General features: G+C 41.8%; 1 protein-coding gene across 3 annotated transcripts in view; it reads left to right on the top strand.

Moving 5' to 3' along the window:
- Window positions 1–15,784, top strand: part of LSAMP (limbic system associated membrane protein) — a 2,408,919-nt gene that overhangs the window by 2,175,536 nt on the left and 217,599 nt on the right. The gene's annotated exons all lie outside the window — the stretch shown is intronic.

Below are 15,784 nucleotides of genomic sequence, written 5' to 3'. Positions count from 1 at the left end.
AGATCCAGTTAGTCTGTCCTTCCCATTCTCCTCCAGCTGTGATTTTGAATATTATCATTTCAATTGCAGGCGATAGAGACAGCTGTCTCTAGAATATATCTCATTTTGTTTAGACCATATTGCCGCCAAATAATAACCTCTTTAACACATGTCCAATTATAATCCGGGTCGATTTGAGTATCTGTATTCCATCTAATTTAAAGTGTTGCCAATGCTTAAAGTTGCTCTTTAACTTTTCGAAGCCTCATTCACCAGAAGAGTAGGGGTGTAATTGACCTCTTTCCCTTCCTTTGAGCTGACCTGCTTGTTGTTATGTAAAACGACCTATTAGCCAGTGGTATTGAAAGCACACTTACTTGTCAAGTAGAATTGCTGTGCTTGGGGTAGAGAAGCGATCCATCAGAAGCTTATTGAAAGGAAAGAAAGCAAGCGTTCGGGCGATCACCTTTTTCTGCTGTAATAACTATCATGGCGGTGAAGCTTTGGGGCATGCAAGAAGGACAGGAACAACCGCCGCTATGCCCTGGCTTCCTGCAAAAGTCCCATGCTGAAAGGAAACCCCTCCAGGGTCTCTTTCTGGGGGTGCTGCGTCTGTGGCATCCCTTCAACCGCCTGATTCAGAGGGGCCGCAGGATGACGATCTGCGGACCCCCTGAGCTCAAGGCGCCATAACCCGGAAAACCCTATGTGCTTTACTTTGAAAACTCTGAAGTATTATACAACTGTTTATCATTATAATTACTGGTATTCACAAGATTATCTATTTATATTTATCTTAAATATTTTGATGCTTCCCCCCACCCAGCTTCAAAGTAAGTAGCAAAAATATAACTTGGGAAGGAGAGCAAAGATAGTATGGCTACCATTATGCTAAGCCAAGGCATACTTAACTGCTTCGGTGATGAAGAGAAATTGCCAGTGTGTTTAATTTCCAAAGAATAGCTTTTAAGAAGGCTATGGTGTGTAACACATAAATTATTTATTTATTTTATTCATTTATACTCTGCCTTTTCCCTCAAAGGGTACCTAAAGTGGCTTATGTCATTCTCCTCTCCTCAATTATATCTTCACAACAGCCCTGTGAGGTAGGTTAGGCTAAGAAAGTATAACTGGCCCAAGGTCACCTAGCAAGCTTCCATAGCACGAGTAAGTATTCAAATCCAGGTCTCCCAGATACGTCTGACACTCTTAACCACTATGCCACAGTGGTTTTCTGAATGAAGTCAGAAAATGAATGAGGAGATCCTCCCCCCAGTTCCAAGAAACGTTTATTAGAAGTAAAGTTATATGACAATGGAAAATACATTCGTGGGAATCATGGCTTGATTGGCTGTTGGATCACACACACATATCCTAGGTTAATGCTTTCCTCAGAGGTTTCTGGGATCAATGAATGGAGTTTGTTTTAAAGGAATGAGCTTTGTGCAGGAGGTTTTGCAACTTGTACTAATGAGAGGCTGTCTATCAAACTTAAGTGGCATCAAGTGGCTCAGAACAAGAGCTCTTGGGCGTTAAATGGTTCCTACCAAATACCAAAGCCATTATCATGATTGGCTGTTATGGCCCTCTAAACAGCAAAAGTGATTAAATTGGTTGTTATGAAGCCCCAAAGATGCATAATTATGAAAAATACAGCTCGAGTGTGAGGGTATTTTCATCTCTAGGCTGCTTTCTATCTCAAAGAAGAAAATATGCCAGGATATTTAAAAAGCAGAAGCTGTATTATGCGGGGCCAAAGATTACATGATATCGGAGATCCTCCTAGGATCTCCCATGTCCCTTTTTTTTTTTAATTGAAGCAGCTGTGGGCAAATGGCAATAGAGCAAGGGTTCTTTTAATTTTCCTCTTTACCTTTTAAGATCGTATCAGAAATTTTAAGATCGTATCAGAAATTTTGGAGAAGGCTTTCCTGCAACGGCTTTCGGATTTTGAAGAATAGGGAGTCAGAAAATCTTGCTCATGGAATTGCCATATCTCGTGTAGTTTAACTCCACACACTTGCTTATCTTTAGCCACAGTGGTTACATTAGATGGCTTTAGTCAATTTCCAAACTGTGCTTTCCCAAATCAAATTTAGTGATATTATTTCAGAGTTCCCATACCTTTCCCCCATGTGAATATATGAAACTGCCTTATACTAAAGTATGGAGCCCCGTGGCACAGAGTGGTAAAACTGCAGTACTGCAGTCTGAACTCTCTGCTCACGACCTGAGTTCGATTCTGGCGGAAGCTGGATTTGGGTAGCCAGCTCAAGGTTGACTCAGCCTTCCATCCTTCCGAGGTCTGTAAAATGAGTACCCAGCTTGCTGGGGGGAAAGTGTAGATGACTGGGGAAGGCAATGGCAAACCACCCCATAAAAAAGTCTGCTGTGAAAACATCGTAATGTGACGTCACCCCAGAGTCGAAAATGACTGGTGCTTGCACAGGGGACCTTTCCTTTCCTATACTAAAGTAGAGAATTGGCCCATTTAGTCCAGGTCTGTCTACTCCAACCTGCAGCAGCTGTATGCAATGTTAGGTAGAGGCCTTCCCCAGCTCTGTCTCAGGAGGCAGTTAAGTGAAAATGATGGCTTTCAAAGCTGAGACATTAAGTATGAAGAGTAAGCACTCCATCGTTGAAATTTTCAGACCATCCCATAAAATCTTGCAAGCACTTTGTATCTGTATATTAGAGCTACACTGGAAAACTGCAGGGTTGGTTATCCTGAAAGTTGAATTGTTTTTGTGCAGGAATCAGAGTAGTCACCCTCTGATGGTGGCCAGTAGTGCTTTAAGTGGGAGTTGAGCTGACAGTGCCCTGAGGAGACATTTATGGAATTGGAATTGGGGAGCAGTTAGGAACAGCACATACTTTTGCTTTCTCCTCTTTTGGGGGGTATTTTTTGTATTTTGTATGTGTATATGCACATGTGCGTTCATATACCTGGAAGTCATGGTGACGTTTGGTGACTGACCCCTACTGGGGGCCTAGAGGAAATTCCAAGAGGTGGCTGAATAAAGCCTGCCCCCATCTCCTGATTCCTGGTATTCCAAGGAGGTCTCCAAGAGTTGACCCTGCTTAGCTTCTGAGATCTGATGAGATCAGGCTGGCCTGAGCTATCCAGATCAGGGCGCTTTCTCCACTTTTAAAAAAGAAATGAAAAGGTGTTAAGGCTGATTTTAGAAGGGATGTCGAAAGACCTGAGTGAGATTGAGGTGACAAGAGAGGAGGACCTATGACTGATTTTAGACAAATTAAAAATTGATAAGTCACCAGGCCTCGATGACATACATCCAGGAGTTCTGAAAGAACTCAAAGATGAACTTGTGGATCTCTTGACAAAAATATGTAATCTTTAATTGAAAACTGCCTCTTGAGAACTGGAAGGTAGCAAACGTCAGCCCAATCTTTAAAAAGGATTCCATAGGTGATCTGGGAAATTACAGGCCAGTCAGTCTAACTTCAATATCGGGAAAGTTGGTGGAAACCATTATGAAAGAGAGAATGAGTAGGCACATTGATGAACAAAAGTTATTGAGGAAGACTCAGCAAGGGTTCGATAAGGGAAGATCTTGTCTCACTATCCTGTTCTTTGAGGGGGTGAATAAACATGTGGACAAAGGAGACCCAATAAATGTTGTTTACCTTACTTTCAGAAAGCTTTTGATAAAGTTCCTCATCAAAGGCTCCTAAGTAAGCTCAAGAGTCATAGGGTAAAAGGACAAATCCTCTTGTGAATCAAAAACCAGCTAATTAATAGGAAACAGAGAGTGAGTATAAATGGGCAATTTTCAGACTGGAGGGTGGTAAGCAGTGGGGTACCACAGGGCTTAGTACTGGGTTCCATGGTTCTTAACTTGTTCATTAATGATTTGGAGTTGGGAGTAAGCAGTGAAGTGGCTAAGTTTGTGGATGACACTAATTTGTTCAAGATGGTGAGAACCAGAGAGGATTGTTAGGCACTCCAAAGGGATCTGTCGAGGCAGGGCAAGTGGGCGTCTACATGGCAAATGAGGTTCAGTGTGGCCAAGTGCAAGGTAATGCACATTGGGGCCAAAAATCCTAACTATAAATACAAGTTGATGGGGTGTGAACTGATGGAGACTGACCAAGAGAGAGATCTTGGGGTCATGGTAGATAACTCACTGAAAATGCCGAGACAGTGTGCAACTGTAATAAAGAAGGCCAGCACCACACTGGGAACTATTCGGAAGGGAACTGCAAACAAGTCTGCCAGTATCATGATGCCCCTATATAAATCGATGGTGCTGCCTCATTTGGAATACTGTGTACAATTCTGGTCACCGCACCTCATAAAAGATATTCTAGCATTCCTGAGTGCAGGAAAGGGCAACTAGAATGATTAAAGCGTTGGAACACTTTCCCTACGAAGAAAGGTTAAAACACTTGGGGTTCTTTAGCTTGGAGAAACATCGACTGAGGGGTGACATGATAGAGGTTTACAAGATTATGCATGGGATAGAGAGGTAGAGAAAGAACTATTTTTCTTCCTTTCTCACAATACGAGAACTCATGTACATTCAATGAAATTGCTGAGCAGTCGGGTTAGAACAGATAAAAGGAAGTACTTCTTCACCCAAAGGGTGATTAACACTTGGAATGCACTGCCACAGGAGGTGGTGATGTCTGCCAGCATAGACAGCTTCAAGAAGGGACTGGATAAACATATAGATCATAGGTCCATCAGTGGCTAATAGTCACAGCGTAATGTTGGAACTCTCTTTCTGGGGTAGCAATGCTTGGTATTCTTGGGGGGGGGGGGCACAGTGGGATGGTTTCTAGTGTCCTGACCCCCTGATGGACCTCCTGATGGTGCCTAGTTTTTTGCCACTGTGTGACACAGAGTGTTGGACTGGATGGGCCATTGGCCTGATCCAGCATGTCTTCTCTTATGTTCTTGGTATGCTTGTTAAAGGAAATAATAGAAAAGGCATTTATTTATTTATTTATATTGGAATTTATACCCCGCCCTTCACACCGAAGTGTCTCAGGGCATGAAAGCTTGTTAAAATGGAACACGTGTTTTTTGAGAACATGACAAAAAAATTAGTTTGTACCTATAGTAGTTTGTGTCAGGGATGCACATTCAGAAAACAATTCAGATACATCCTGTTCATTACTCTCAAAAAGGTACTTTTAAAAATCCTCCCTTTGCCTGTATGTACCTGCACTGCAAGGGAGAAATTCAGTGCCCTGTGAAATGGGGACCCTTGCCCCTACCTATCTGAAGTTTGAAGGCGATAATCCTACCTGTGAAAGCTGCAGTCACCAAGACTACAATTATTCCAGTTGGCTTGTTGAGAACATGTGTCTCATTAAAACCAGCGTAAGTCACCTGAATACACAAACAACATGACATAAGTATATTAAATAATTCAAGCAAAATTTATAAAAAAAAACAAAGTGAACTGAACCTGAATGCATATTCCTAATCTGTCTGTAACACTGTAATTATTCCCACTGCAATTATTCAGAGAAATGTGGCATAAGATTCAGCAGCAGTCCATACTTTTTTCCTGGTGTGTGTATGTGTAAAATTCTGGTCTTTACTTTGCAAATCCAGACTAGAGGTATTCATAATGGCAAAATGAACATTTTTCTTCAACCAGGTACAGGGTGGTTAAATCCAAAAACAGAGGTCAGTTTCTTTTTTGGAAGGTTCTCCACCTCTCTCTTTTTCATTTTCTTTTATCTGAAACAGCATGCCATTCACCTGGAAACAGTTTTTAAAACCTGGTTAGAAAAGGAAGCAATCCTGAATTGTGAAAAAGCTTAAGAGGTTTGTAAGTTTCCTAGACTGCAGAGAGGTGCCCCCTCCCACATTTCTGTTTCCAGGTATATGTTGGTCATGCTTTTTGAGTCAGATTGAAATCCCAGGTTTTATTTGCACTTCAATATCCTTGGAGATGCAATAGTGTTATTATTATCCTTGGTGGAACTGTGGAGAAGGGAGTCACTAGACAGATAAAACAAAGGGTTCCATAGTCTCTGTGACGGAACCGGCCCGATTCTGCCTTCAGACCCGGTCCCGTCAGCTCCCTATTGAGTCGCCAACTCCTGGAGGGAGCTATTTCTCCTCCTGCCCCTTGGGCTCGCTGCCACCACCTGCTCAGTCTAGGGGTTCAGACTGAGAGGAACAGGACTCCCAATCCCCCTCTCCAGCTATGAGGCCAGGCCTCAAAGTCCTCTGCCACCCTGTACTTGGGTTTCACAGAGACCTCAGCACTTCTTTGGGGCACCCCTGGAGGACTGGCACCTTATCCAACTGCATGCCTTCCCCCTTCCCCGGGGCCCCCTTCTTAAAACAGCGTGGTCTAAGCGGTTTGGGGATCTATGTGGTACAGAGATGGTCTGCCAGCATTTAAAACAGTAAAAATATTTAATTAAAAGAGCAAAAGAAAAGAACAGAAGAACAAAACAAAAACAGTTGCTTGTAAAAGGTTACACAGCACAGCACCCGCACAGCAAACAGCATGACAAAGGAAATGTGGTTATAAACGCATCCTACTGTCCCTGATCTAAACACGCCCTGCCTTTTGGATGACTTACTTTGTCTGGCTGCCTGGGGGCCTCATTTTGCGTAAATAGGCCTCTTCCCCAGGCAGGAGCTCCCAGGCTCACGTCCTTCTTTGTTGAGTGCTAGCTGAGAACTGGTTTCTCTTCCTGCCTAACACATGCCAAGAACAAAAGAACTTCCTGCCTCTCTAGGAGGCTTTCCCCCTAGAGTTGTTGGTTTGGCTCTGGAAGGGAGGGGGGAGTGAGGGGAAGGCTAGGCCCAAGCCTGCTTGGCAGTTTAGTGATCCCTCCCAATGAAGCACCAACATTGACTAAGATGGCGTTTCTCCACAGTCTCCATGGAGGCCCCTAGAAACAAGAAACTGTTTGGTTTAAATCTGGTAGGTGTGCGGAACAAGAGGAATCTTTATCTGGGATCTCTTGGCAGCCCTGCTTCTTCAGTGCATGGAACAGTGCATATTCTCCAGATGTCTTCTCATCTTTCTGTTCTCCGATTCTCTCATTTTCTCTTCTACTCTGCAATTCCTGAATCCCCTCCCTCCCATCTGTGTTTGAATTAAGTTGTGTTCAAGCCCTCCCAGATACCATCACTCTACCAATCAAGAAGGTTTTCTTTTGCACCATGCAATTCATGGTGTACATTCATGATGAACATTTTCAACAAGCATAGAACAATCTGAGTGCATATGGCATTCTAAAGGTATCCAAAACCTGCCAATGTCCCTTTCTTAACCTTTGGCTGAGTAAAATGCTAGACAGCTGTAAACAATCCAGGAAATAAATCCACTTACCCTCCCACTTTTTTAAAAAAGAGAAGGGTTGGCAATCAAGGCTTGGCTATAACAATTTTCTCGATTGTTTACAAATACGATGTAGGGTACACATTTACTCTTTTTATATTTCCGCTTAAGGCTTTGTGTGTGAATTAATTATAATTGCTCTACAGTTCTTAATATTTAAAAGTGTTCCCAGTATGACTCCACTATGGAAAGGTAAATTTCTCCACATGGGAAATTGTTGTACTAATTCCATTTGTCTGGTCCAGAGCAACATATTTCCAAAGACGGTGCAGAGTCTGATTTTGCTTGGTTCCCTATTTTTCTTCACAGTTTACTCTGGTTTTTTTTTTTCCTCACTTGAATGTAGGACCTAAGGTGTCCTGCGAAGGCACACCACATTGTGGCATTTTGATTTTTCTAGACACACAACCTCTTAATGCACCTAACCCCATGTGTGTGTGTGTGTGTGTGTGTGTGTGTGTATATATATATATATATATATATATATATATATATATATATATATATATATATATATATATATATATATATATATATATATATAAAATCTGGAGGAATTTAAAAGGATTTTTAGCAGTTTAGCACTTCAGAGAAGTTATTTAGTACAAAAGGGAATATAGTAATTACAAGACTATGGAACTGTCATTCTTTCAGAATGAAAATGGTGAATGCCATGGATGAACACACAGTACATTTGATAATAGACTGTGGATTTTAATAAGACTGTAGAATTTTCAGGACAGTATTTCAAATTGTTTTAATCATTAAGTTCAGCAGCAATCCTAAAATAAATGCATTGTTAACCATATAATAATTTTAAATATCACTGGCAAACTAGAACCTACAAATGTTTATAATGAATTATTGCCTTTTATCCCATCAAGTTGATAGGCTAGTGCCTCTTTGTCATCCCATAATATTGATTGATAGGTCTCCCTAAAAGTGAATGACCCCAATACAGTATTTCTTGGGACTAAGGTTGCCAGACTCCAGGTGCCTGGTGACCTCTAGGAATTACATCTGATCTCCAGACTACAGAGTAGGGTTGCCAGGTCCCCTTGCTGGTCTGGTGGGGGATTTGGGGGGGGGCATTCAAGGGGTGGATGGGGATGTTGTGTGACATCCCTAATGTATTGGCATCACCTGGAAGTGATGTCATTATGTCAGGGATGTCACACAGTAATGTTCCTGTTTAGGGGAGGAGTTCCCTTACTGGCCAGCTGGTCTATGATGGGGTGAAGCCCCCCCAAAACCAGGGGATCCTCTCACTGGGACCTAGGGGCCATCAACCCTGCTACACATATCAGTTCCCAGAATTATAACTGATCTCCAAGCTAAAGAGAAAAAAAAACAGCTGGTATGAAGGGCTAAAATTAGTTGACATTATATCCCAATGAGGTCCCTCTCCTCCTCAGATCCCAAGTTCTACCCCCAAATCTTGCAGGAATTTTGCAGTTCAAAGCTGGCAACCTTAGCATGTAGCAGCATGACTAGTGGCCCCAGCTGCATATGGGTAGCCATATGAACAGAGAAGTCTATCAGGTGGGCTCAGTGTGGCTATATCTGCATCTTCTCTAAACAGTGTTAAGTTTGGTGGTTCAGGTTGGAACTCATATTCCAAAGGTAATTCAAGATGAAAATAGCTTGGAAATAAATAAATTACTTACATTTTCAGTACTTTGTCATAATTCAGAAATAATGTGCAACAGAAAATTCAGCTTGAGGCTTTAATGAAAATATTTGATACTAAAAATAGTTTACTTAATCAGATTTTTTTAAAAAGAAAGGCAGTAGAATTTGCTATTGGCAAGATGCATTTGAAAGGATACAGATTAAACAAACAACCTCCCCCAGCCCTCCATAAGGTTATAAATATGTTATTTTAAAAATTCTGGCTTAGATTCTCTAAGTATTTAAATGATGGAAGGATATGTACTCATGGAGTACAGCTTTCTCATCTTCTGTCTCCCACAGCATCCTGCAATTCCCCGTCTCTGAAATCTCATTCCGGGGGGACAGGGAGTCTGTACTAGGAAAAACTATTGAAAAAACCATGTGTTATTTCTGTTTTGGATGTATAAATATAAAGACCAGTTATGTATTGCCAGTTGCCATAGTGTCTTCATGTGTTTGATGAACAGAGATGCCACCAAAATAAATATTTCCTGTGCTTGAAGTATGAGCTTCAGCACCTTAGCCCCCAATTTTTCTCTGGCTCAGATATGCTAGGGAAGTACTCAGTTCTAATAGCCTCTCCTTCCTCCCTGCATTCCTTTCAATGTTGTGGCGGTAGCTGCTATGATAGGCGGCAGTGGCTACTGGCCATTTAAGCCAGACAAGGAAGAACGAACATAGCATCTCTCTTCCACTCTGAATTTCTTGCCTCCCATTTTCTCTGCAACTATCTTCAGGTACATCAGATGCTGTCTTGGCAGTGTTCAAGGCATGCCCAGATTCTCCTGGAAAAATCCACATGGTGCCTGATTCATTAGACACCCTGGGCATTTTCCCACAGAGCTTACCTCAGAGCAACATCCCTCTTCACCGCGCAGCATCTGCACGGATTTCCCACCAACTGCTCCACATAACCAGGAAGTGCCGGACCTTTTGAGTCGCAGATGTAAACCGCTAAAAACCAGTTTACGTTAGCGATGCAAAAGCTGCGGCTCTTCCTGGTTATGAGGAGCAGTTGGTGGGAAATCCGCGCAGATGCTGCGCAATGAAGAGGGACGTCGCTCCAAAGTAAGCTCTGTGGGAAAACGCCCCCTGTGAACTATATTTCCCAGGATGACCCAGGCCCATCTTGGATGCTACCGAAACAGCATCTGAGGAACACAGCAAGGGGAGGCCAAGAGAAAGAGGAAAGTTGTTTTTTTTGCCACCTGGTCATTTGCTGGATTGCTGGATCATTGGTGTGGTCACTACCAGATTCAGCTAGGAGCTGAGCTTGGAAAACCAAGCCATATTACTGATTAAGTTCAAGAAGGAGCAGGTGTCTCATCCCTCAGGTATAATGGGAATTTTTATTGAGACTAAGACCCAATTTTGATCAAATCCAGTATCATGGAGTTTCATGATATAATTGAAAATGGAGCGCACTTTATGTAAATTGAATTTGAGATGAAATGAATAAGCAGCAACCACAATAGCATCCATATTTCTAATCACAATATTATATTTTATATAATAAATTGAATTGTTTTCTTAAAACATTCCATTTGTGCAGGACATTATAAGCAGAAAAAGTGCTAAAGTGCTTGCTTGCTTGCTTTTATTCTGGATTCTTTTGGTACTAGTTTTAAGCATGTATGGGGGAAAGTGCTGGCAATCTCTATAAGCGAACCAGTTTGCTTAAAAATATTTGCAAAGGTTCCTCTTCATCTCAGTGTATCAGTTTAAAAGAAAATAATTATAAAATACTACATTCTTGCTACTTCCCTCCACACAAATTTAGAAAAATCTATTAAAATACAGAAAGATGCTGGATATATGACTATTATAAAGCTGTTTCTATTTATATATGTCGGAACTGCCAAAAATCTCTGCCCTTTTGAAAGATGGTTATTTTTGAAATTGGCAGTAATCCTATGCACGCTTATTTGGGCTTTCCTAACAGAGAAACTAACTTTTTGATAGATAATTAGTTCTGTGTAAGTTGTATATGTTTTACTGTTTTAATCTGAAATTCAGAGTGCTTAAATCCACAATAATATTGTTATTTTAAACTTTTTGATGAAGTAGAAGTTATTTTTGAACTGGGCTAGTAAGCAAAGATTATAGAATTTTAAGTATTCAAGTTATGAAAATGGGCATCAGGGGAAAAAAAGGGAAGTAGCACAATAGATTTTCTAACATTGCATTTTTGGCATGCATTAATTTTTGCTTCCTGCTCTAAGTCTTTTCATTTGTTAATCAATGCAGGTCTGACATTGCAGAAGTTTGTTAAATTATACTTATTACATTTGTTCAGAGATTATTCATCCCCCCTCCTGAAAAGTTATGTAGTCTTGACAGAATGCTTCGAAACCCAAGTTGGGTCAAAAAGTTAACCTAATTTCTTTTAGAATGGTTTTATAGTGATTACCAATAGGGCTGCCAGATCCAACTCAGGAAATATCTGGGGACTTTGTGGTTGGAGCCAGGAGACTTTCCCATTCCCTAAATAAATAAATAAAAATACAGCAGTGCAGTTTCCCTGATTACAGTCTTCATTTCCTCATTTTTATTTTTATTTTTTGGGGGGGGGCTTACCCTGGCAGCTGCACTTCCACTAAATTATAGAATCATAGAGTTGGAAGGGATCTCCAGGGTCATCTAGTCCAACCCCCTGCACAATGCAGGAAACTCACAGATTCCTCCCCCTAAATTCACAGGATTTTCATTGCTATAGAATGAAAGTGAAATTTGTCATACGTCTTGTCAGGCTTCAGAAGCATTTCAAAGTATGGCTTTTTTAAAAGGGAGATACACACTCACAAAGCAACCAAAATAAACAGAGTTTGCAAGCCCACACTTTTGTGATCTCACTGCGGCAATTTACTTATGGGAGTTGCTGAATGTAATAATCTGCTGTATTTCAACCAGCTTCTTCAGACAAGAACAGGAAAGGAGAGCAGCCTAGGGGGTGGAGTTTTCCTCCATCAGGTTCTAGCTAGCTTTTACTTATCCATTTTACCAGGGCTTTTTTGTAGAAAAAGCCCAGCAGGAACTCATTTGCATATTAGGCCACCCCTCCTGACACCAAGCCAACCGGAATTGCATTCCTGCACGTTCCTGCTTTTAAAAAAATAAAAAGCCCTGCATTTTACTATAGAAATGGCGTCTGAAGCAAATGCAAAACAGAGGGCTCTCTGGCTTTCTCACAACTTCACACACTGGTGGCTCTGCCTGCTTGCCTTGCCTCCTGTGTTCCTTCTGCTGAGATTTAAAGCTACACACATGTCCCCAAATAGTTGCAAGTGTCTTCTAACACAAAACAGTTGCAAGCACCAGCCAACGCCTTTTCTGGTGCCTGCCAAGTTTTTTTAGAAAGTGTGCAGGGTCACCTGGGGCTTTCGCCCAGCAGGGCTTCTGACTGACCACTGGAGATTTGATTGGCCCTGCAGATTTTTTAAAATGTTGCTTTGGCAGCAGCTGTCACAGCAGCACAAGGACCTTCACTGTGTGACTGAAGGTAAGCTGCAGCAGTAATCTTGGGGCTGGCTTTGCCTCCTACAATAGCCATTTTGTGACTGTACTCACCACACTGTATCAAAATTTCAGTGGTGCCCGCAGGCTCACAATGGTTGAGGACCCCTGCTGTACAGCATGGAGAGGAGGAAGTAAAATATTGCTATCCTGGTTCAAGGGTATATGAGAAATGTCGCTAACATCTTGTACTGAACCTCAGCAGTCCAGTGCCATAGAACAGTAATGTACATTTGCATGCCAAATCCTGGCATATCAGACTATTCTACTTGGCCTTATAGCTCCCTGCCTTATTTCCAAAGCAGGTGTGTGTTTGAGCTGGAATGGGCTCCTCAAGGGATCTTTGGTGGCTGAAGGGAAGGCTAGAAAGCTAACGTGGAGATGCACACAAGAATTTTTTTGTGTGTATGTGTGTTTATCCTGTTCTTTAGTTTAAAACTCCAGAGGAGGCTACATGAATATATCTAATTCATGGTGTGGGTATTTAACCTGGAGATTGGAGCCTTAAACACGCAAGACAAGTCATCTTACAAACCTGAAAAAGCCCCAGATTTGCAAAAGGGGGGATCTGAAATCTTTTTTAAAAAAACATACATTGGGATTAACCCTCTCCCACAAAGAATAGAATTGGTGCCTGTAGCTTTAACGGAAAAAATGGCCATTGTGGGGATTGCTAGGAAATCACAACAGTATTGCCAGCCTTCAGGCATTAGTTTCTCTCAGTAAAAGGGAAGGGGGGGGGTACAGAGGTCTTTCTGGTACTGTTTAGCCTTTGAAGGAGGAGTTATCAGGGCCAGGCCTGGCATCAATCACCAAATGACTTGCTACCACTTTACTTGTATAACTCACCCAGGTGTGGCTGCTTTCTTCTGTTCAGTTTAAAATAAAATTATAACCAAAAATACATGTATCTATTACAGAAAGTTAACAGCATTTAGGGGCCCATCATTAGCCTCCTTACTTAGTAAAATCATACAAAAATGGGAAACCACTCGACCTGGCTCGGTACTGGGTCCCATGCTCTTTAACTTGTTCATAAATGATTTAGAGTTGGGAGTGAGCAGTGAAGTGGCCAAGTTTGCGGATGACACTAAATTGTTCAGGGTGGTGAGAACCAGAGAGGATTGTGAGGAACTCCAAAGGGATCTGTTGAGGCTGGGTGAGTGGGCGTCAACATGGTAGATGTGGTTCAATGTGGCCAAGTGCAAAGTAATGCACATTGGGGCAAGAATCCCAGCTAGAAATACAAGTTGATGAGGTGTGAACTGGCAGAGACTGACCAAGAGAGAGATCTTGGGGTCGTGGTAGATAACTCACTGAAAATGTCAAGACAGCGTGCGTTTGCAATAAAAAAGGCCAACGCCATGCTGGGAATTATTAGGAAGGGAATTGAAAACAAATCAGCCAGTATCATAATGCCCCTGTATAAATCGATGGTGCAGTCTCATTTGGAGTACTGTGTGGAGTTCTGGTCGCCGCACCTCAAAAAGGATATTATAGCGTTGGAGAAAGTCCAGAAAAGGGCAACTAGAATGATTAAAGGGCTGGAACACTTTCCCTATGAAGAAAGGTTGAAACACTTGGGACTCTTTAGCTTGGAGAAACATCGACTGAGGGGTGACATGATAGAGGTTTACAAGATAATGCATGGGATGAAGAAAGTAGAGAAAGAAGTACTTTTCTCCCTTTCTCACAATACAAGAACTCGTGGGCATTCAATGAAATTGCTGAGCAGCCAGGTTAAAACGGATAAAAGGAAGTATTTCTTCACCCAAAGGGTGATTAACATGTGGAATTCACTGCCACAGGAGGTGGTGGTGGCCACAAGCATAGCCACCTTCAAGAGGGGTTTAGATAAAAATATGGAGCAGAGGTCCATCAGTGGCTATTAGCCACAGTGTGTGTGTGTGTATATATATATATATATATATATATCGGCACTGTGTGACACAGAGTGTTGGACTGGATGGGCCATTGGCCTGATCCAACATGGCTTCTCTTATGTTATGTTCTGGCACGTTTCAACCTAAAGTGGTCTTCTTCAGAGGTCAAACAAATATATACACATACAGGCTTGTATTACAAAATACAATGCATCAATGATGGACTAAAGAAGAAAGTAGTTTCTGTAATAAGGCAAAGAGTTTCAGACTATGATTTGGAAATTCCATCACTCTGCTGTAGAAGCTCCCTGGTCTGCCTTGGGACAGTTAGAAATTCTCATCTTCACCTGTTCCACAGAAATGTTGTGAGAATAAAAAGGAGGAGAGACCGCTTTGGGTCCTCATTGAAGAGAATGGCAAGGTATAAATGAAGATGGGGTGGGTTGTTTGGTGGTTGGGAAAGAGAGAAGAAAGTAAGGAGAAATGAGGGCTGCCAGAAGGAGAGAAATAGGAAATAGAGAGACAGATTTCCAGTGACACAACTGGGCTGCAGTTTTCTCAGGTAGAAGGATGGGAAGGATGGAGGGAAAGCTGAAGATGGGAGGGGCAGCTAGGCGTAGTTTTGCTGGTTGGTGGGGAAAAGAGAAGGAAGCTGTGAGGACTTTCATTGGAGAGAAAGAAGGAGTAGTGGGGGAAGGGGAAGCAAAATCTTCCCCACAATTCCTTGTGATGCCCCCACATGTACTCTCTTAAAAGCAATTAAGAAATAAATGAATATTCAGAAGTTCCTAGAGAGTACTGTCATTAATTCAAAGCTCCTAGAAAAATCATAAATGCATTCCTCCTAACATCCCATTTGTAGAGAAGGCACTTGTTCTATCCCCCACTCAACTGGCATTAAAAATTGAACTCTTTTGTACTAAAAGCCACAGCTTCTCTTTTAATTTCAAAGAGGACTATCTGTTCCTGGAAATCAATGCTGAAGGCTATCAAAGGAACCCCACTGAAGTCCTGCGTTCACCAATTTGGAAGCTATGGCATCATTTTCTGACTCCACTATATTTTCAAGCTGCCATTTAATTCTCTCATTGTTCTCTCAACCACCTCCTGCATTCAAGATTTCTGGCATTGTAATGGGATTCTTCCATGAGCTTATTAATTGAAAGGATTTTCTGCCAGACCAAAAATGTCAGGAAGCTGAGGGAGACGTGTTGCTCTAAAGTAAGTCTTGATCCAGAGCACTGAGAATTTTTCACACTGTGCCTGTGAGGAATTTAACAAGGGTGCAATAGTTTTATATCTTTTCCTATACAATTCTTAATATTTTCAGCCTAGTCTGCAGTGAAATGTGGATGCTTCTTCCCCAGTTGCCCCAGTTTGCCCCTTGAACTCCTA

Source organism: Heteronotia binoei, chromosome 3, assembly GCF_032191835.1.
Source record: "Heteronotia binoei isolate CCM8104 ecotype False Entrance Well chromosome 3, APGP_CSIRO_Hbin_v1, whole genome shotgun sequence".
NCBI lineage: Eukaryota > Metazoa > Chordata > Lepidosauria > Squamata > Gekkonidae > Heteronotia > Heteronotia binoei.
Note: the sequence above shows the minus strand (reverse complement) of the source record. Positions and strands in the feature narration are given on the sequence as shown.